Genomic DNA, 23,614 nt, shown 5'->3' on the forward strand with positions numbered 1-23,614 from the left:
ACATTATTACTTAGTTGAACATTCTGCATGTGCAGATTTCTGAGGCTCTCTATCGGTGTGTCTCTCCTCTCTCTGGCACTCTGCCATGTGAAATCTAGCTGCTTTGGAGTTTCCAGACTCAGCTCCTTTTCTTCAACCTATGAAGACTGCCAGCCTCCTCCTGAGTTCTCCTCCACACCCACTCTTCTGCACCATGGCTGCAAACTTTTCTAAAAAAAGATGAACAGTCTTAATGCTTATTTTGTTTATTTTCCATCTTTCCAAGATTACTGTCCTCCACTGGCTCATGTCCAAAATCTTGATACCATTGCTTTATATATTGTATCAGGTTATTTTTATTTGTTTCACGCAGGAGGTAAAATCTAGTCCCAATTACTCAAAATTGGCTAGAGACGGAAGCTATCCATTATATAATATGGCTTTTAAACTGTCCAACATTATCACCTTCCCCATGACCTGCTACAGCTTGCCGATTTTCATTTTAGAATATGATACCACATTTAACACAATTTTTAGCTGTGTTCTGACTTTAAAAGCATAAACAATGCCACAAAATTAAATTTTAACTTTTTCCATATCCACCGCTGTATAAGTGATAAATTCTCTATACTTTTTTATGCAGAGGATTTTCATAAAAATTCACACATAACATTTTCTATTAAACCTTGTCTGATATTTTGAATCTGGCTGATTAATTCGTTGTATCAAAAAGTTTTAAATCTGATTCTGTTAGTATCAATACTGATAATTATGCTGTTCACTTAACCTATTAGCTATTCCTCTAAACACTGTTATCTGCACTAGTCAGCTGAGGTGGTTATAACAAAGTACTATAGACTGGGTGGCTTCAACAATAATTTATCACACATGGTTTTGGAGGCTGAGAAGTTCCAGATCAAAGTGTCACCTGATTCAGCTCCCTGGTGACGGCTCTCTTACCGGCTTGCAGATGGCCACTGTTTCTGTGCATTCTCACATGGCAGAGAGAAAGAGGAAGAAAGCTCTCTGGTGCTTCCTCTTATATGGGTATCATTGCCACCATGATAACCCTACTCTCATGGCCTTATCTAAGTCTAACTGCCTCCCACGGGCCCTGTCTCTAGATTCCATCACACTGGGGGCTAAGCCTTCAACACATTAATTTTGGAGGAATACAATTTAATCCATGGCATTACTAAAAAACTGATTAAGAATGCTATATATAAGCCTTTATTAAAATCATTCATGAAAAAGAAAAACCAGATATATTTTCTAGTCCCTGTACTTCATATCAAAATTTATTCCTTAGTAGGCATTGTTTGAGAACAATCAAGTGGAATTTTTTCATGCTGTCCAAAAAGATATGGAAGCTCATATCAGACTAATTACTGAAATCAAATATATTATGTCTTCAGCAGTCATGTAAATTTTCCATATAGTACTTCTATTAAAAGATATTAAAGTTTGTTTAAAAACTTCATTAGTCTCTGTCCCTTGATAGAGAGTTCCTACCTGAAAGGGATAATAATTGGAGGAAAAAATGGACTATTCAAAACTATTGTGTTAGTCAGAAGAAAAATGGCTAAAATATTCCATAGAGCATATATTGTTCCAAAGGGATAAGACCCCCCCCTCCAAAAAAAACAAATTTAATGAACACTGTCAAATAGTGTTTGACATGTAGTGGGAAATTTCAAAACTAGCCTCTATCTTGTAATGTTAGCCTCATTAAATTTCTTCAAGTTGAAATAGTATCAAAAGGTCATCCCTAATTAAAAGGAGACAAGTAATGTGAAAATCATTTTTACAGCAGTTCTAAGATATAGTCATTCAACTTTTTATGTGCAAAGTGGGGAATTATTCTAAGATGGAGGGCTTTTAATTATCTTAGGGTTCCCTCTTCCTTACAAGGAATGTTTTTTAAGACAATTATTGTGTCCATATGAATATGAGTAAGTGTACAAAGTTAAAAAATAACCAAAATAACCAAACTACTCTCATGTACATTACAAGGAATGTTTTTTAAGACAATTATTGTGTCCATATGAATATGAGTAAGTGTACAAAGTTAAAAAATAACCAAAATAACCAAACTACTCTCATGTATATTAACTGTACATTAAAACTCAACTTTTAAAGTTGACTTTATAATTTTGCTTTTACTTTCAAGCTTTATGGCTTTGCACTCTGTGTCAAAGATCAATAGAGCAAAATGCACAACACACTTTGAGAAGCATCCAGATGCTATTTATTTTTCTCAATATTTTTCTTCATTTTTCTGATTAAATAATCAAATTACTGTTATAAAGTAGGCAATTTGAAAAGGTATAGAAAAGCATTTTAAAAGATAAAGAAAATATGTTCCATAATCACACTGTTGATTTAAATTTTTGTATAATTTGTTCTAGCTTTTTAATGTGAAATATCTTTCTTTATGTAGTTGAGGCATTACTATACATGCAATTTTTTATTTCACTGAGATTTCTATCCTAAGCTTTTGTCATATCATCAAAAACTCTTAGAGAAAATAGTTTTTAATGACTGTACAATATTTCTTCACGAAAATGTACCATAGTTTACTTACTGAAGGAGTAGAAACTGCTTAGTCCCAATTTTTTTAATTATTACAGATAACATTAGGGTAAGCATCTCTGGGAATAAATCTTTACCCAGAATTCTGATTGTTTCCTTTAAGTAGAACTATTATGGTCCAAGTGTCACAGAATTATTGCTAATGATGTTATTTTTGTTTCTACGTGCCAATGAGGCTTTTCTGGGTCACCATTTTACATGCCCCTGGACCTATAAAATACTCATCTTTTAAGGGTCTCACTCAATACACTGTTGTGTATTGACTTGCACAACACTTAATTGATGTCTAGTTTTCTGGATCAACTGAATTTCCAGTAACAATTTAGAGCATTCATTCTTCTCCAGGATCTTAAAGCCATGGAATATATTTTTCTTCTGCGCTTGTTTTCTCTTGATAATTTACATTCCACAACTGAAAACCTAATTTAAATATAGGTTACCGCTAATGTCTTGTTCCCAAACAGTACATAATAATATTCTGAAATTTGCAGTGCTCAAGCTTATTTGTCTCAGGAGGTCAAATTGAATGGCCAAGTATAACTCAGACAGTGGGGTCAAAGTCCTATTGTAGGAAAAGGGACAGTGAATAATTATAAGGTTCTCATTTATTGGAAGATGCAGAACAAGTTTATAAGCCATTTTAGTTTCTTGAAAATGCAAAATTTTAAGAAACTTTTTAGACTCTCCACAAAGCATTTCTTTCACTTCAAGAAATAGAACATAGGGAATACTTCCAGAGTTCTCATCCTCCCCATTAATTAGTAACACAATTGAAATTTACTCTAGAAGTTTCAAAGTTTACATTGCATACAGATTGAGATATTTTGTACCATGTTCACTATATTACTAGCAGTAAAATACATATACTAGAGTAGATAAACCAACCCTTATGAAACTTTACTTTTCATTCATGTCAAAAGGAACATAACAAAAAATAAATATTTGAAGTGTAGTAATATGGAACCAGACAACCAACGAGCACATTGGCAAGCAAAGCTGAAATTCAATCCCAGCAAAGCCAAAACTCAATGCCAACTTTTCAAGGGCTTTGAGGGAACAATTTAGATAAGTAGAGTACCAAGGACAATGCTTGGCACACAGGAGAGGTGCTGATAAATGTTAGTTGTTAGCTTCCATAAATTCATAGTTGCTAAAATAATTTTGATAATGTTTGAATCTTTCAGCAATTTTGAGTTGTTTTTAATATGCCTTAATACATTAAAAACATAAAGGAATAATACCATATATGTCTTAATTCCCTCCATTATTCAATTTGAATGGAATGTTTTCCTTTTTCCTGGGATGGACAATCTTACCCATTTTGTAATTCCTTTCAAACCTCTCTACTTAGCCCCTGAATTGAAAAACAACTCAACCAAATGCCCAGTGATGATAAACTGGACAGGGAAAATGTGGCACACATACACCATGGGATACTATGCAGCCATAAAAAACGATGAGTTTGTGTCCTTTGCAGGGACATGGATGAATCTGGAAACCGTCATTCTCAGCAAACTGACACAAGAACAGAAAATCAAACACCACATGTTCTCATTCATAGGCGGGCGTTGAACAATGAGAACACATGGACACAGGGAGGGGAGTATCACACATTGAGGTCTGTCAGGGGGAACTAGGGGAGGACAGTGAGTGGTTGGGGGTTGGGGAGGGCTAACATGGGGAGAAATGCCAGCTATAGGTGATGGGGAGGAAGGCAGCAAACCACATTGCCATGTATGTACCTATGCAACAATCCTGTATGTTCTTCACATGTACCCCGGTACCTAAAATGCAATAAAATACATATACATATACATATATATCTATATAAAGAAAAACAACTCAAAATCCATCCTTGTCAACACAGATGAATTAGTTCTTGAATTAAAATACTGAAATGCAGAGTTGAGAATAATTCTGAAGCATTATGTTCAGTGAGAAAGTTTGCATAGACCCATACCTGCCACAGGCATTAGCAGATGTAACCACAACATAGTGTGAATCTATCATTACTGCTCTAGGAATTTTTAGTCTAAGGCCATTCCTTATGAGAGCTAGCATAAATATTTTCTCATATTTTCATCTATATATCATTTTAAACAAACTGACTCCGGGTATAATCTATAAAAACAAGATTTTATTGCTCTTAAAACTAGGGCCAAAATAAGAAGTAATAAATATGCTTAGTAGTACATAGTACTTATGCCTATCAATCCTTTTAGATGTCCATAAAGAAGGAATTATTTTTATGGGTCTTCTACTAACTTGTGTTTAAAATAAAATCTAATTTAATATATATATCCAAAGTTTTCTACCCTATAAATGTTCTTATTATTTGTAGTCACTCTCTCAATAGGTTGCTTTAAAAATTATGCAGGATGATCAGATTTTTTTGACACATATTCTATACCCAAGAAACACCTAAGAGTTCTAAGATCTTCCTTGAGGGAGAGATACACTTCAAGATACTTAACTGGGATTGTGGAAGTCTTTAAAACCAAGGAGCAAAGACATAAAAGTTCCAGGTCTAAACTGCCCTTCTGGAATGTATTCTTAATGTTAGTAATAAGGCAAATTGTATGAATGAGCTTTCCCACATTCTAATCAAATCTTGTGTAGATAGTGAACAAAAAAGTGAATGTAACAGAAGTGACTATGTCATATACATTAATAAAGCAATCTCTGAACCTGATGAGCCACTTTGGCCACAGAATAAAGGTTATTTTCATATCCCACCTCCATTCTCATGAGCACTGTCAAATGGCAACCAGTAGAAGACAGAGAGCTCATCAACTTATCCATAGTGAAGAAAATAAAGAATACCACCCAGGAATATGCCTTTTATTTCTTCCAGCCCCAGGATGATCATCAGATAAGAAAAGTGAAATAGAAAAAGAAAGGGAATTTAATGTCTCTCCTATGAATTTTTAATTCCTTTACAGATGCCTCTTATTTTTGCTGATAATGTAATTAGATTGAAAATCAAATGGATAGATTCAAGAATGTAGCAGTGGTAAAAGCAACATAGCAAAAATTTGGGGGCCCAAAAATGTCAAAGAGGAATGTTTTCATGTGACTACATATATGGTGATACTATTAACACTATTACAAGAGAGACGAGAATGAGAATCTTGGAATTCACCATAATAAGGTGAAGATTAAACCCTAGGAAATAATACCAATAGAGTGAAGTATGGAATTAAGGATGGAAAAACATCAAATACAGAGAAAACAAAGGAAAACGAGGGCTTAGAAGAGCATGGGATTTAGCTATTAGAAAGTTGCTGAGTGACCTTTGGAAGAGGAGCTTTATTATAATGTTGGGTGCAGAAACCAGATTGCAGTTGAAGACTGAATGAGTGATAAGGAAACAGGGGATATGCTTTCAAGAAGTATAATCAAACAGGGTACAGAGAAAGCTTGAGGTTTTTAAAGGTAGAAATATCTAATCATGTTTATAGAGGATGAAAAGACATGGTAGAGACAAAAAGAGTGAAAATGAGGCAGGCAGGATGACGTCAAATGGAGCAAGGCTGGAAAGAGGCAAGAAGTAAAGGGATAAAGGGTACCAATTAAAAGAGCATCCTTTAAAAAGACAAACATATATTCCTCAGGGAGAAGTATCGAGAAAGGAGAGAATCTCAGAGAGAGAGAAAAGAAATTGAGTTGTTTTGTTAAACTGCCCCAACTTAATTGAAGTAATAGTTTAGCATTGCCAGATTTAGCAAATAAAAATATAGGTCACCTAGTTAAATTTGAATTTCAGATACACAAGAAAAAATTTTAGTGTAACTATGTCCCACACAATATTTGGAATATACTCACAGAATAAATGATGTTATTGTTCATCTGAAATTCACAGTTTTGCATGAGACATACAGCAAAAAAGTCATTCATCAGACACACAGATTTAAAGGGCATCCTGCAGATTTTGGTGTAGTGAATTGGATTGGGAATACCATAACAGAGCTCTACCCCTGGCCACCAGCTTGCCGTGTTACCAGGGAGCACATCTGTCAATGAAAGCAGGTAGTAGTAATGGTCAAATGGGGTTTGAATTCCAGTTCTGCTACTTAGCTTTGTATTCTTTTGCAAGTTTGGTTGACAGAAGGATTAAATGAAATAATTTACCCAAAGAACAAAGCACAAAGATTGTCACAGAGTAAGCAATGGTAAATAGTAGACACTGGTGTGGTGAGGAATGGCATTGGGAGGAGAGGCTGTAGTTGTTTGTTTTATTCTGCATATATGTAAATTTTATGTAGTAAATAATAACATCAGAACTATTTGTAATAATACTGACAATCAGTATTAGTTGGGTTTCAGAACTAGTAAGTTGGACACTCACATTTAAATGGCCCTTCTTGCACTAACTCTTAAAGCAACAGTGTCATCTAGTGGCTGTGAAGTCAATAACGAACAATTAAGAACACCTGGATAAAACTTGTGACGTTTCTATCTGCACGGAAGTTATTGAATTTATATCAGTGATGAATGTTGATCATATTATTTTCCATAACCTATTACATCAACTCATCTCATTTTGTCTCATTAAAATGATGCACACTCTACAACATGGGGCATTGGGTATCTTCTGTCCTTACCTACCACTATTAAAGAAGCATACCAGGAGGGTTTAATTATGAAATTACTCAGATGGACTTTGGACTTCCTGGGACTTCTCCTAATTCTATTATTCCCTGAGAACTTTGGCAGAAGGGGAAGAAAAGTGAACAAAGCTGGAAATATGAAGCTTGAGGCTTTCTCAATTACCAGCTTCAAATTGCTTTTCATTCTATTTAGGTTAGAGGTTTCTGTTTTCTTTCTCATGCAGTTAAGAATTTCTGTGCTTTTCTTTTGGAAAAGAAATTTTCCCCAAACACAAATTAAGATATAAATATTTGGTTACAATTTTTGTTTCTGTATTAATTGGGGACCAGTGTCTATTCCAGATATATTATGTAGCTTCTGTCTCGAGGGCTTTTGAAAGAGATGAGAGATTTATAGTTCCTAAAGTTATGCATGTAAGTAAAATTTTCAGAAAGTAATGAATAGGGCAGTTTTTGTTCACTTCCAGAAATGTCAAGAAAAATTAAGATCCCAAGTGGCTTTTAGGGGAGATTTTACTCTGCCCCCATTTAATCTATTTGTTATATGAGAATATTATAGAAGTCACAAACTAGAATCCCATGGCCTAATGGTCAAAAGATGGTTAAATTAAGTAAACTTGGCATTAAAACTGGTAATATATCAACTCAGATATGCCTCAAGAGTTATTTATCAATGACTGTTGGGAGTATTTCCTGAGTTTGTGAGAAATACATATATTTTAAACATCAGTTTGAAATCAGTCCTTTTAAAGAACCAACCTTTTTTAGGTATATTTTTTTAAGACCCAGGCAATAATTTTCAATTACCAAATATTTCTGTGGCTCCCAGACCTTTCAAAGTTTTTTCTTCCCCCAGACTCCCCTTTACCCAAAATCTCTCATAAATATTTCATAGCTGACACTGTTTCACAATATCCCTAGACTGGTGGGAATTCTAATTTTCTCTTTTCCTGTTCATAGGAATGAGTAAAGATATGAACATGGATAATTTATTAGAAACTGCATGCCAGATTCCTTAAAGTCACTCATAAATATGAGTGAGAATGTACCTCCACTAATATTTATTTCCATCTCCTCTAGTTCTCCTTTTCCTCTTGCTGTTTATTTTTAAGCCCTCAATGAATAGAGCTTAGACATAATTCTATGTTACAGAAATTCCAGGCACTTGGACTGGGCATGGTGGCTCACACCAGTAATTCCAGCACTTTGGGAGGCTGAGGTGAAGGGATCACTCGAGACCTGGGCATTATGGCAAACCCAGTTTCTACAAAAGAATAAAACAAAAATAAATATTAACCTGGCATGGTGGCTCACACCTGCAGTCTCAGCTAGTCAGGAGGTTGAGGTGGAATGATAACTTGAGCCCAGGAGCAGAGGTTTGCAGTGAGCCAAAATCACACCACTGCACTACAGCCTGAGTGACAGAGGAAAACGGTATCTCAAAAAGAAGGAAAGAAAGAAAAAGAAAGAGAAGAAAGAGACAGAGAAGGAAGGAAGGAGAAAGGGAGGGAGGGCAAAGGGGGAAGGGAAGGAGAGAGAGAAGAAGAGAGGGAGAGAAAGAGAGAGGGAGGGAGGGGAGAGGGAGAGAAGGAGAGAGAGAAAAAGAGAGGGAAGGAGGAAGAGAGAGAGGGAGGGAGAGAGAGAAAGGGAGGGAAGAGAGAGAGAGAAAGAAGGAAGGAGGGAGGAAGGGAGGAAGGAAAGAGAGAAAGCAAAGGAAGGAAGGGAAGGAAGAGAAGGGAAGGGAAGGGAAGGGAAGGGAAGGGAAGGGGAGGGAAGGGAAGGGAAGGGGAGGAAGGAAGGAAGACTGTTTAGCAACAATGAGGAGCCTATTCACTGAATGACAAGATTGTTTTCAATATTTCCATTTGCAAAAAATATAGCGTTTTCATTCTGGTTTGGCTGTTTTATTTAATAGCATCAAATACTTCAACGTTTAATATCTGAATCCCTTGATGGGACTTGAGAATGAAGCAAATATTTTATGAAGCTGAAAAGAAGGCAAAGACAGGTGTCTTTCACTGCCAAGTTTCTGCTCCACTTTCATCAAAACAACAACAACAACAACAAAAAAAAAACAAAAAACAGAGGGCCACCCCATTTTAATGCATGCAGTAACAATGACTACGTGTCATTGCTTTAGTAATGGCTAAATGGTAGGCAACTACTCTACTTCTTAAGAGACCTGGAAGAACTTCCTAATGCACTAATTAATGGAGGGGTTAGTGGCCACCCTGAAAAATAACAGCTTTAACATTTTGAGCAGAATTAAGAAGAAAAGTGTGTGATATGTCCAATAGACTTGCTTAAAGCCAATTAAGTTATAGAACTCGTGAGCTCCAAAATATATTCCTAAACAACATTTCACACCCAGAAAGATGGTAGTCATCCATTGAACGGCATGAAAAAACAGATACAAGAACTTTTCAGAAAATTGAGGATTATGCTAGTTAAAAAGAAATTAAACTAAATAGGAAAATGATCTCAAGATTCACATAAACCTGTATTAAGTCTATTCTTCTTGTTTCCGTTTTCTACATCTGCCCCTGATCAATTTGAAATAAGCTGATGTTTCTGGAAACCTAGATTAGAATATCTTCCTTAAATTTTTGGAGAAGCGAAGAGCCCAGGGACAGAGTAAAGGCGCTAAAGAGAATGGAAGGCTGTTCCAGGGGCTGGAGGACAGTAACTCATTCACATGTTTAAAAAGTAGTATGTCTGTAGCAACAAGGGAGCTCAAAAGATTGGTAGCAATTCTGGCTTTCTGGAGGACTTTATGACCAAAGCATAGGTGGACTGAAAATAAAACACTGAACTGTACAGAATTAGGTGAGAGTTTTAGGTGTGGTTTGGGACAAGTTGCTTTATCGTTTCAGCTTTGAGGAACATATTTGCCAGAAAGGTGAGATTTTGGGTTCCACGCCCCTTTCCCACATTTTTTTTTCTTTCACTATCTTCTCTTTCTCTTTTCTTTCTTTTCTTTTCTTTTTTTTTTCTTTTTTTTGAGACAGAGTCTTGTTCTGTTGCCCAGGCTGGAGTGCAGTGATGGGATCTTCACTCACTACAACCCCCACTTCCTGGGTTCAAGTGATTCTCCTGTCTCAGCCTCCTGAGTAGCTGGGATTACAGGCATGTTCCACCATGCCCAGATAATTTTTGTATTTTTAGTAGACATGGGGTTTTGCCATGTTGGCCAGGCTGGTCTCGAACTCCTGACCTGAGGTGATCTGCCTGCCTTGGCCTCCCAGAGTGCTGGGATTACAGGCATGAGCCACAGCGCCGGGCCTCTCTGCCATATTTTCTAAGGGGAAAGCTGTCTACTGTTCTTCAGTGGCCTGCTTCCCTCCTTTTTCTCCTAATGTTTCCTCTTCTCTTCTGCACTTAGCCTGCTTTGCCTTATTGAAAGGATCAATTTGATGAATCTTATTAGGCTGAAATAAATTTTCCTCTGTTTGAGGGTTTTTCATTAGGGTCTCACCAGGATAATATCAAAAAGCAAATTTAAACACAATCAGGCAAGACTGTGGAAGCATCTTTAAAACCGAAGGCATTCTCCACGAACTTGGAAGTATTCCCAATATAATTCAGTACTCCCAATGAACATTAAGCACATTCTTGGCTAGAATTGTCAAACCTTAATTTGTCAGTAATCACCAGCTTTCAAAAATGCGTAGCCTTTCTTGAAATCACAGGAGCCCCAAGAGATCAACTCATTCAATCATCTGTGTTCTCTAAATGCTTTTCCCCTAGTAAAGTCAACATTTTGTTTAGATTGAAGCTTCATAGAGGTATATTAGAAGCATGTTAGGCATAGGCAGTGTCTGATTCTTCTATATAATGCTTTTAGCCTTCTGGATGTCTGTCCACAAATACTAGCTCCATGAAATAGGCCAATTTAGAATGCCTGAAAACAGCATCACTAGGTCTCCCCACTCCTTGTCACCTATTCAAGCATCCTGGCACTCTGATTTCCCCAAATCAAACCAATGGGATTTTCTTAGGTGCTTCTGAAAGAAGCAAGACATGTTTAACCCAAAAAACTGGTTATGGGTAACGTGCCCTGGAAAATCTACTGGTAAAATGCAAAAAGGAATATCCTTAATATTGTAAGGAACATAGTACAGTGTAGTGGAAAAGGACTTTTTTTGTTTTTAACAATAAATTATCCTTTTCATGAAAAGTGAAGTTTGGAATCATCAGTAAAATACCTGGTATCATTTCATCACAGATTCTCTCAGTTTCTCTAAATATTCCTCTAAAAAACATAATGTATCAGAATTATCATTCTGACAATACAGATTCTATATGTAGGGAAATAAAAAATAGCATATTTTGGTTAGAAATAAATTTATTTGGTTAGAAATCTGAAAATGCTTACATTGAAAGAATTTAGTTCCATGAAAGTTTCTATCAGGAAAGTAACCCTTTATTTATTGCATATGTACTTGAAAAATACATTCAGAGAAACAACTTAATTTCAGATTCATTTTGTTTTTCTTAATGAGTCATTCTGGTCCTAGAAGAACTTGTCAGGTTGAAAATCTTGGGTAGTTTTTGTTATATTACACACTACCAACATTATACAATATAATAGATGAAGACTTCATATACCTACTTTTCTAAAAAATGACATGAAGACCCATCGCTGTAACTATGAAGTTCTTATTATTTCAAAGGAAAGCCATTGTAGTAATGTCAGCTAATTCCCTGACCTCCAGTTCCTGCCTAGCAGTAGTAAAGAATCAAAACAGGGAAGAAAGACAATGCTCACAAATGTGTGTGTGTGCGCGCGTGCACACACACACACACACACACACAGAGTTCCCTGTGTCATACAGCATTTGCCTCTTGCCTGGAGATCAGAAACCAAACCTACTGGCTCTATTTTTTTCTTTACAGTTTTAGGATTTAAAATAATCAACCCTTAGCTGCAAATTGGAATGCAGTGATTCAAAGTGCCAGACTCTTAATCCTTCAGGAGGAAAAAAAAAAGAAAAGAAAAGCATTTCATCGCTGACACAGTCATACCTTATTAAGTGGTCGGTCCCCTTCTAAGAGTGTTCCTTCTGACTTTCACCAGCTTCCCCATATGTGATTTTGGCCTTCTCCCCATTACAAGAACCTTCTATCCATGTCCCTCTGTCTTTGCTATCTGGAACTACAACATCTAAGGAAATAATTATTCATTTGTTAAAACCCCATGTAAGACTAGTCTAAAAGAAGAATTAAATTTGTAGAGGCACAGCAATGAAATCATAGTCATCTGATGATATAAGGATTTAATTCATTCCTCATCAGAATGCATGCCTTTGCTTATATTTTTCTTTCCAATGGCCTGCTGAGCATTTCCACTAATGTACAGTTAGCATCCTTAATTTCTCATGTCTATCATAAAATCAAAGTCATCCTTTCCCATCACATCCAGACCCCCTTTCCAAATCTCTTACCTTGCTACTTGGCACTCGCATTCTTTCTTTTTTTTTTGTAGATGGAGTCTCGCTCTGTTGCCCAGGCTGGAGATCAGTAGCACAATCTTGGCTCACTGCAACCTCTGCCTCCCAGGTTCAAGAGATTCTCCTGCCTCAGCCTCCTGAGTAGCTGGGATTACAGGCATCTGCCACCATGCCCAGATAAGTTTTTGTATTTTAGTAGAGACGGAGTTTCACTGTGTTGCCCAAGCTGGTCTTGAAATTCTGACCTCGTGATCCACCCACCTCCCTGGGATTACAAGCATGAGCCACCATGCCCAGACTACATTCTTGCAAATACCCAGATAAGACCCAGATAAGATGGAAAGCTCCAAGCTATCCGTCTCTACCCTCTCCTTTGCTCTTTAATGTATAGTAAGTTGATTTTGTCTCTAAGATAAAGGTCTTCTAAATCTATTTCATGTTCAGTTCCCACTGCTGTAATCTCAACTGTCATTTAGTGTACTCATGCAGACTAGTTGTATAAACTCAATGTGGTCTTTTTTCTCCTTGCTTGCTTGTACCCTCTTACCTTCCACACTGTTGTCATCACCTTTTGCCATTCTCTGTTCTGTAGTATTAAGCATATGCAAAGCATAAGCTTCTAGAAATTCAAGGTCTTCCATGACATCTATTACAAACGTTGACTGAACATGTACTATGATGTCAGTCCATGTGCTTTTCATAAATTGATTCATTTAATCTTTATAATAACCCCCTGAGAAGGGACTATTTCTTTTTATGTTACAGGTAGAGAGGTCACTGATAGAGGCCCTGAGAAGTGAGGAAACTTGCTTCTGGTTCCACTGTGGTAAATACAGGAACCTAAGCAAAATGTGCCAGGAACCATAAGGGAGAAACCATGTTCCAATTAGAGGGAACTGCATAGAAAACCCCAGGTGGGGACAGCATGGGAGCTTCAGAGCAATTAAAGAAAGACAGTTGGAGAAAATTGAGCTTAAGTAATAAGTGGCAAGAGGTAAGACGAGGTAAGAGGTTAAAAAAAAAAAAAAAAAAAAGCTAAATCACAAAGTCCTTATGAGGCATGTCAAGGAGTTGTCTAGAACATAACTGGCACCCAACAAATGTTTCTATGTATGTTTTGGTTCATGGCAGCTTATTCATATTAAACAAAAATTGGACAAGCCGAAGTTGGAGAATGAATGAACAAAGTGTATTACAGTTATTTGATGGAATACTATTCAGTAACAAAAAGGATATTCAGTAACAAACTCATGATATATGCAACAATATGGATGAATCTTGAAACCATTATTATACTAAGTGGAAAAAAAAGCCTTGCAGAAAAGAATACATACTGTATGATTCCTTTCACAGGAAGTTCTCAAACAGGCAAAATCTACCGTGGGAAAAAAAAAATCAGAAAAAAGGTTGCTTGTTGGGGGTGAAGGGGCAGCATGAAATTCACCAGAAAGCAGGGTTGCCAGATGAATTTTGAATTTCAGATAAACAAAGAATTTTTTAGTACAAATGTGTCCCATGCAATATTTATGACATTATTATATAAAAAGGCATCTGTCGTTTGCTAACATTCATATTTACCATGGTATCCTATATTTTTATTTGTGAATTCCAGCAACCTTACAGGGAAGGGACATGAGAACATTTTTGGGGGTGGTGGCAGTGCTCCATATCTTGACAGAGGTTTGGGAAAGCATCTGCCAAAGTCTTATAAATTTGTGCATAAGCATGTTCATGTAAAAAAGATAAAAAGATAAGTATTTAAGTCTAGTTAGTGATATGCACACTGAAATATTAGAAGGGAAATATACTGGTTTTCAACTTCAAAATGCATAAAAAATAAGATAGACTGATGACTGAATAGAGGAATAAACAGCTATTTAATAAGGCAAATATAGTAAAATGTTAATTACAGAACATAGGTGATAGGTATATGGGTGTTCATTGCAAAGTTCTTCCAACTTTTCTATATGCTTGAAAATTTTCATAATAAAACGTTGAGGGAAAAATTCCTGCCCTCCCCTCATGGAGTTTACACTATAGTGGAGGAAGACAGACAATAAATAAATAAGTAAATTGTAGAGTGAAACAGAATGTGTTGAGGAATGAGAAACATAAGGGAAGGGCCTTTGTGCATGTTGGGGTGGGCATCATAATTTTAAATAGGGTGGCCAGAGAGGGACTTCCTAAAGGTTGTGGGGAAATGAGCCAGAATATCTGAGGGAACAGTGATCCAGCAGAGGAAATAGAATGTGGAGAGTGAGACTGGCAGGATTCGAGCAGGGAAGAGCCTCGTCTGACATTTTAAAGGAATCCCTTTCTGGTCATTGTGCTAGGGACAGATAAAGCTCTTTGAGGCTTTGTCCATCCACTGCTAAGTTTGGATAACATCTTCCTTATGAGAAGTAGCAATGAATATTTGTTGGATGAGCAATTAGAAACATAAAACAAACATCTTCCAATGAGATATGGATATTTTCTTCCTTGAGGTAGTACTTTCTTTTTCAAACCATTACTTACTTGAATGAGGCATTTTAATTGGTCAGTTTTAAAACATTTTAAATGCACTTTTTGTCCTCTATTTGGAAAGATAAAATAATAAACCACAAGTAACCCCCAGTTTTTTCAGTCACACCAGAAAGAAATCACAGGCTTTGGTTAAAATTAAAGTGACTGGCGGCTTTTTCTAATTTTACTAGGGGAGGGATGGCCATGATCCAGCTTCCTTACTTTCCAATACACTCACTTTCTTCCTCTCTCTCCAAATATGTATCAAATTACTTACAGGAATAAAAGCCAGTAACTTCTCATAAAGAGGTCCTTGTGAAGCTCCTGGCCCATGCAGCCCCTGCCCCAGGCTGTCTGCCTGCAACTCATGATCCAGGCTTAAAACTGATCAGCTTGCTCACCTTCCATCTGCAGTGATGTTGATGAGCCCCACCTCACTTTAGGCCCAAACACCTGCCGTTGAACGTGTCAGAACTCTCAGCTGCCCATGGATGGCCTGAATCCAAGAGATTCTAGATCTTTTGCCTTCCCCATCCACCTTCTAAAGCAGCCTTGCTCTTCTAGTTTTTGTAGCTCATTTTCTCAGTCGCCAACACCCATGTTTACTATTGTTTTGCCATATTAACCATCTTCACTCACTCCAATGATGCATCTAGAAACAAGGCACCTGTCTCCCATGAGCTCAGCTGATTTCTCTAGCCCCTCACGGCACTGATTTCAATTAGACTAGGACCTTTCAAAAGGCCCCTCTTAAATTCTAGTGTGTCATGGCTGCTCTATGAGTCTCCAGATTCCTTTCGAACTTCAGGTCAGGAGGTTTCATGCAGTTTGGAGCCCTGTGGCCTACAGAAGGCTCCCAAAGTACCAGCAGTGAATTTGCAGCTTAAGCTGCCTAGGGACATTCTCAAGGCCATGAGGCAAAACAGTTGTTTAGCAAGAGCAAGTGACTTCCAGCCTCTTATTTTCGAATAGCTGTAGTCCATAAAATAACCTAGACAACAAGGAATATGCAGAAATATTTTATGTAGAAATACGAATGAGAGTTTCAAATGTTATTCTGGAGATGTTAGAAGCTTCCTCAAATGAAAAAATTAAGTCCAGCTTCATTAAAAACTTTCTTGGTATTCTCCATTAATAAATAAGAAAGAAAACAATGCTTTTTAACATAAAAGTCCTAAAATATCTAACATACATAATGGTTTATTGCTTTGATTATAGAAAAATAACATCAATATTTTAACTAGTTTTAGCAACACTTTATCCACTGAATTCAACTAACCATTGTGAAAAGTTGTTAGAAATATTCAGTAATTAAATGAGAAAATCCATTTGGATTGCATTTACAAATAGGATACACAAACATAACAAATCAGAGACCATAATTAAATTACTCTTAATAACTGAGGACATAAATATAATTCATTAACAATCCTCAAATAATGCATTCTTCTGTTTGAAGCTACTTCCCCATAACATAGATGTTAAGAGTTTATAACAAACAGTAAAAGAGACTTCAGTTTCTCCATCTTATTCTCTTTCTGAGGCAAATGTGAGTGAAAACTAAAAATTCCAAAGATCAGCCACGGAAGAGACAATAAGAGGAGAAAAATTGAAGCTAGATAATTCACAAAGAGTTATCTCCAGTTGCTTTAACTTCATCAGAATAAAAAAGTTGGTTGCAATTGTTAGAAAATAGTTTGCAGTGTCAGATCCCAAAAAAAGTTTCAGATGGATTATACAGGGACAAGATAACCACACTATCATACACCAACCCATACATATATAGGTGGAGTGAGATTGACTAAGTTTCAAATTTAATTAGTCAGTGATTCAGGAGTTCCCAAGGGCAGAAGCAGATGCATCCTTCCAGAGTCTGGTTACCATGGTGACACTCGATACATGACCATGCAACCCGTAACACTAAATTTCTGGCCATCATAGTCATGGATTTATTTTAGCATGCATTTAGCCTGGGCTTTTAGCTTTTCAAATATTCAACTGGTTCCTATTCATTATATCTGTAGGAGTCACTCATTCACTTGCTTCAGATCGCCGATCAAATATTACCTTATCGGATTCAGGCCCTATATAAAAAGTACTCCCACAATTCTCTATTTTCTGGATCATCTTTTACTTCTCACCAAAGTACTTGTCATTCTATTGTTGGCCCATCATTTATTTTTTATTTCCCTCAACACATGGTTTGGAGGTATATATAGAAGATTCAATTAAAGGGATGGGGTAAAGGACTGGACCTCAGGCATATAGTTCCAAGAGGCAGAAGCAGCCAATCTAGCCCAACCCTTCATGGACTACCAGCCAGAGGAGGAGCAGCTGGACTGAGGGTAAGTCACTGATGACTTCTGAAAGGCCAGTTGCCATGGCATGGCGGGGCAGAAACCAGGTTGCGGTACCTTGGAATACAACAAGGATAGGAGTAGAAAGGAGAAATTAGGAGCCAATATTTTCTTTTGCATCACCTGAGATAAATATATGGATAAAATTTTCTGTTCTAGACCAAGATGGCACATACATTGTAGCTGAGATCATGGGGTTAAAATAGTAAACAAAACACTTTTCTGGGAGGTGGCTTACTAGAAGCAGCATGGTTCAGAGGGCTCCCGTCAAAAAAAATAAAAAAATAAAAAATAAAAGGCATGTGAATCCTTCACTGGCAATGAAGGTATCCAGATTCTCTCATCAAAATTGACCAGAAGGCTGGGAGGACCCACAGAGAGAAGGAAGAGAGCAGTTTGTGCAGCAGCCCACCTGAGAGCCACACAGGGAAAGGGAATCCCATTCCCCCAGAGAAGGGAGGCAGTGAGTGAGTGTGCTACTCAGCCAGGGAGACTGTGCTTTTTCCATGGAACTGTGCAACTCACAGATTTGAAGATCCCACTCACAAACCCATGCCACAGGAGCCTAGGGTCCCAACCCTGGAACGAGAAGATTCTTATAACCTCACAGCTGGAATCTGTTTAAGCCTAACAACTCCCAGGAAGAGGAGCAACCAGTACCTGCTGCCACTGCCTGCTGTCTAAGCCATTTTAGCTCCTTGGGGGAGGAGCAGCAGTCAGCGCTGGGACTCACAACTGCCTAACATGCTAAGCTCCCTAGGTTGGGGAAGAGCGGCACCCATTTCTATAGCTCCAGCTTGAGCTTTTTTCCTTCTGGAGCCAGGGAGGCTGGGTGGCTTGGTCCCAAGGCTTGTCCCCACAGTCCAACCCACTGGCTGTGGGGCTGTGGCAGTCTGTGGTCAGAATGCCTCTTCAGGGCTAACCCTGACCCATCATTCCTCAGTGGGCGGGGCTTCCATGCAGGATCTTCAGTACCTCCAGCCAGAGGCTCAGATCTTCCTGGGCCTGAGCCCCTTGAGAGAGGGGTGGTTGCTGTCTCTAATGACCAGCAGACTTAGCCTCTCCTCATGGCAGTTCTGAGGAATCTGGACAACCTAAATGAGTGGGTTTCCCCCCATCAAAACACACCCTCTGCACCAAGGGACAAAGTACGTTGTTAAATGGGTCCTGCTCCCAGTGCCACCAAACTGGGTGAGACCCTCCAACAGGAGTTGTCAGACATGCTATACAGGAACAATCCTACTGGCATCAGGGGTTGGTGACCCTCGAGGTCAGAGGTCCCAGAAAAAGGAGTAGGCACCCACCTTTGGTTCTCTCCAGCCTCCTTCAGTGACCTTTCCAGGCATGGGAGTGAATCAGATAAATAGGGCCTGAAGTTAACCCCCAGTCAACTGCAGCAGCTCTACAGAAGAGAGACTTGACTATTGAAAGAACAACAAACAAGCAGAAAGTGACAACAGCAGCATTAACAACAACAATAAGTCCCCCACAAAAACCCCATCCAAGAGTCAGCAGGTTCAAAACTGAAGCTAGACAAACTCACAAAGATGAAAATCAATGAAAAAATGCTGAAAACTCAAAGGCCAGAGTGCCTCTTCTCCTCCAAATGATTGCAATGTCTCTCCATCAAGGGCACAGAACTGGACTGAGGATCAGATGGATGAACTGACAAAAGTAGGCTTCAAAAGATGGGTAATAAAAAACTAAAATGAGCTAAAGAAGCATGTTCTAACTCATTACAAAGAAGCTAAGAACCTTGATAAAAGGTTATAGGAATTACTAACTAGAATAGCCAGTTTAGAGAGGAACATAAACAACCTGATGGAGCTAAAATACACAACACAAGAACTTCTTGAAGCATACATAACTACCAATAGCCAAATCGACCAAGCAGAAGAAAGGATGTCAGAGTTTGAAGACCACCTTACTAATATAACACATGCAAGCAAGAATAGAGAAAAAAGAATAAAAAGGAATGAATAAAGCCTTCAAGAAATATGAGACTTCATAAAAACACCAAACCTATGATTGATTTGAGTACTGGAAGGAGACGGGGAGAATGGAAACAAGCTGGAAAACACACTTATATATTATCCAGGAGAACTTCCCCAACCTAGCAACACAGGGCAATGTGTAAATTCAGGAAATACAGAGAACACCATTGAGGTACTCCATGAAAAGATTAACCCCAAGACATGTAATCATCAGATTCTCCAAGGTCAAAGGAAAAACTGTTAAGGGCAGCCAGAGAGAAAGTCCGGGTCACCTTACAAAGGGAAGCCCATCAGTTCTTTAAAGCCAATGAGAATAAGGAGACAATGTACCAGAATCTCTGGAACATAGCTAAAGCAGTGTTAAGAGGGAAAATTATAGCACTAACTTCCCACATCAGAAAGCTAGAAAGATCTCAAATTGGCACCCTAACAGCACAATTAAAAGAGCTAGAGAGGCAAAAGCAAACTAATTTGAAAGCTAGCAGAAGACAAGAAATAACTAAGATCAGAGAAGAATTGAAAGAGATAGAGACATGAAAAATGCTTCAAAAAAATCAATGAATCCAGGAGCTGATTTTTTGAAAGAATTAAAAAAGCAGATAGACCACTATCTAGATTAATAAAGAAGAAGACAGAAAAGAATCAAATATACACAATAAAAATGAAAAAGGGGATATCACCACTGACCCCACAGAAATACAAACTATCATTATAGAATATTATAAACACCTCTACACAAATAAAATAGAAAATCTATAAGAAATGGATAAATTCCTGGATATATACACCCTACCAAGACTAAACCAGAAAGAAGCTGAATCCCTGAATAGACCAATAACAAGCTCTGAAATTGAAGCAGTAATTAAGAGCCTACCAACCAAAAAAAGTCCATGACCAAATGGATTCACAGCTGAATTCTACCAGAAATACAAAGAGGAGCTGGTACCATTCTTTCTGAAACTATTCCAAACACTTGAAAAGGAGGAAATCCTCCCTCATTTTATAAAGCCATTTTGATACCAAAACCGGGAAGGGACACAACAAAAAAAGAAAACGTCAGCAATATCCCTGATGAACACTGATGCGAAAATCATCAATAATATACTGGCAAACTGAATCCAGCAGCACATCAAAAAACTTATCCACCATGATTAAGTCAGCTTCATCCCTGGGATGCAAGGCTGGTTCAACATATGCAAATCAATAAACATAATCCATCACATAAACAGAACCAATGACAAAAAAAAACACGATTATCTCAATAGATGCAGAAAAGGCCTTTAATAAAATTCAACATCCCTTCTTGTTAAAAACTCTCAATAAACTAGATATTCATGAAACATATCTCAAAATAATAAGAGCTATTTATGACAAACCCACAGCAAATTATTATATTGAATAAGCAAAAGCTGGAAGCATTCCCTTTTTGGTACAAGACAGGATGCCCTCTCTCACCCCTCTTATTCAACATAGTATTAGAAGTTCTGACAAGGGCAATCAAGAAAAAAGAAAGAAAAGAAAAGAAAGAGAAAGAAAGAAAGAAAGGGTATTCTAGGAAGAGAGGAATCTGTCTCTGTTGGCAGAAGAATTTGTCTCAAGTTGTCTCTGTTGGCAGATGACATGATTTTATATTTAGAAAACCCCATCATCTCAGCCCAAAAATTTCTTGAACTGACAAGCAACTTCAAGAAAGTCTCAGGATACAAAACAATGTGCAAAAATCACAAGCATTCCTATACACCAATAATAGACAAGCAGAGAGCCAAATCATGAGTGAATTCCCATTCACAATTGCTGCAAAGAGAATAATATAACCTAGGAATACAACTTACAAGGGACATGAAGGGCCTCTTCAAGGAGAACTACAAACCACTGTTCAAGGAAAAAAGAGAGGACACAAACAATGGAAAAACATTCCATCCTCATGAACAGGAAGAATCAAAATCATGAAAATGGCCATACTACCCAAAGTCATTTATAGATTTGATGCTATTCCCATCAAACTACCATTGACATTTTTCACAGAATTAGAAAAAAAATTTAATTTCATATGGAATCACAGAGGACCCTGTACAGCTAAGACAATCTTAAGCAAAAAGATCAAAGCTACAGACATCACGCTACCTGACTTCAAACAATACTACAAGTCTACAGTTATCAAAACAGCATGGTACTGGTACTAAAACAGGCATATAGAACACTGGAGCAGAACAGAGGCCTCAGAAATAAGACCACAAATCTACAACCATCTGGTCTTCACCAAACCTGACAAAAACAAGCAATGGGGTGAGATCTCTTATTCAGTAAGTAGCTGGGAAAACTGGGTAGCCATATGCAGAAAACTGAAACCGAACCCCTTCCTGACACCTTATACAAAAATTAACTCAACATAAATTAAAAACTAAATGTAAAACCCCAAACCATAAAAACCTTAGAAAAAGGCCGACCCAGTACAATTCAGAACATAAGCATGGGCAAGGACTTCATAACTAAAACACCAAAAACGAGTGCAACAAAAGCCAAAATTCACAAACAGGATCTAACTAAGCTAAAGAGCTTCTGCACAGTAAAAGTAACTATTATCAGAGTAAACAGGCAACCTACAGAATGATTAGTAATTTTTGCCATCTATCCATCTCACAAAGGGCTAATATCCAGAATTTACAAGGAATTTAAACAAATTTACAAGAAAAAGACCAACAATCCATCAGAAAGTGGGCAAAGGATATGAACAGACACTTAAAATAAGACATTTATGTGGCCAATAAACATATGAAGAAAAGCTCAACGTCAGTGATTATCAGACAAATGCAAACCAAAACCCCAATGAGATACCATCTCACGCCACTTAGAATGGCAATTATTAAAAAGTCAGGAAATAATAGATGCTGGCAAGGCTCTGGAGAAATCGGAATGCTTTTACACTGTTAGTGAGAAAGTAAGTTAGTTCAACCACTGTGGAAGACAGTGTGGTGATTCCTCTTGGATCTAGAACCTGAAATACCATCTAACCCAGAAATCCCATTACTGGGTATATACCCGAAGGAATACAAATCACTTTACTATAAAGACACATGCACAGGTATGTTTATTGCAGCACTATTTACAATAGCAAAGACATGGAACCAACCAAAATGCCCATCGATGATAGACTGGTTAAAGAAAATGTGGCACATACACACCATGGAATACTATGCAGCCGTAAAATGAATAAGATCATGTCCTCTGAAGGGACATGGATGAAGCTTGAAACCATCATTCTCAGCAAACTAACACAGGAACAGAAAACCAAACACCACATGTTCTCACTCATAAGTGGGAGTTGAACATTGAGAACATGCAAACACAGAGAAGGGAACATTACACACCGGGGTCTATTGGGGATAGAGGATGAGGGGAGGGAACTTAGAGGATGGATCAACAGGTGCAGGAAACCACCATGGTACACATATACCTATGTAACAAACCTGCATGTTCTGCACATGTATCCTGGGTTTTTTTTGTTTTCGAAGGAATAAAGAAAAAAAGTGAAAATACTTTTTCTACAGCATAGGTTATAAGAAATTATTTTCCTAATCAAAATCAATTTACTGAGCAATTTTCCCTCAATAAGCATACATACTTTACCCCTGTAATACATTTTTTATGAGCTCCTATGTCTTTCATTTGTACTTGGTTTTTTATTTTTGTTAAAAATGTATTCTTGTTTAATGGAACCTTTAGAAAGTTACCTTGAGGCCCCATCTCTGTCTCAGTAGGGCCTGAACTTTGCTCTCTGGAGTTGAGGATCTCTTTGCTGTGCTCCATTGATTTTATTTCTCAGTTATGCCAGAGGCAACTCTGATGCATAAAGAACCTGCACTAAACTCATAAAAGGCCTTGCTAGGAAGGTAACCTGATAATAACTACCTGGAAGATAAGACTCCACTCAGCTTTCCACCAGAAAAATCACAGGTAGTGACAAGAAGAAATAGATTTCTGGTGGGGTTTAAATATAAAATTATAATCACATTTCTTACTTTTCTGAACATGCAACAGCTTTGTCTGAGTCTATCCTGTGGTTCTCAAACTTGAGCATTCAAAGAGATCATGTAGAGGGTTTGTTAAAATAGTGATTGCTGGGCCAC

General features: G+C 37.6%; 1 protein-coding gene across 2 annotated transcripts in view; it reads right to left on the reverse strand.

Annotated features, from left to right (window-relative positions):
- LRRC69 (leucine rich repeat containing 69) overlaps window positions 1–23,614 on the reverse strand; it is a 139,817-nt gene that overhangs the window by 6,164 nt on the left and 110,039 nt on the right. The window contains exon 9 of one of the 2 annotated variants that reach the window (XM_035277604.3): window positions 15,992–16,127. The exons of the other annotated variant lie outside the window; for it this stretch is intronic. The gene's annotated coding sequence lies outside the window, so the exon portion shown is untranslated. Of the gene's footprint in view, window positions 1–15,991; window positions 16,128–23,614 lie in introns of those variants that run through there. 2 annotated transcript variants of the gene reach the window in all.

The sequence above is a fragment of the Callithrix jacchus genome, chromosome 16 (assembly GCF_049354715.1).
Source record: "Callithrix jacchus isolate 240 chromosome 16, calJac240_pri, whole genome shotgun sequence".
Classification (NCBI taxonomy): Eukaryota; Metazoa; Chordata; class Mammalia; order Primates; family Cebidae; genus Callithrix; species Callithrix jacchus.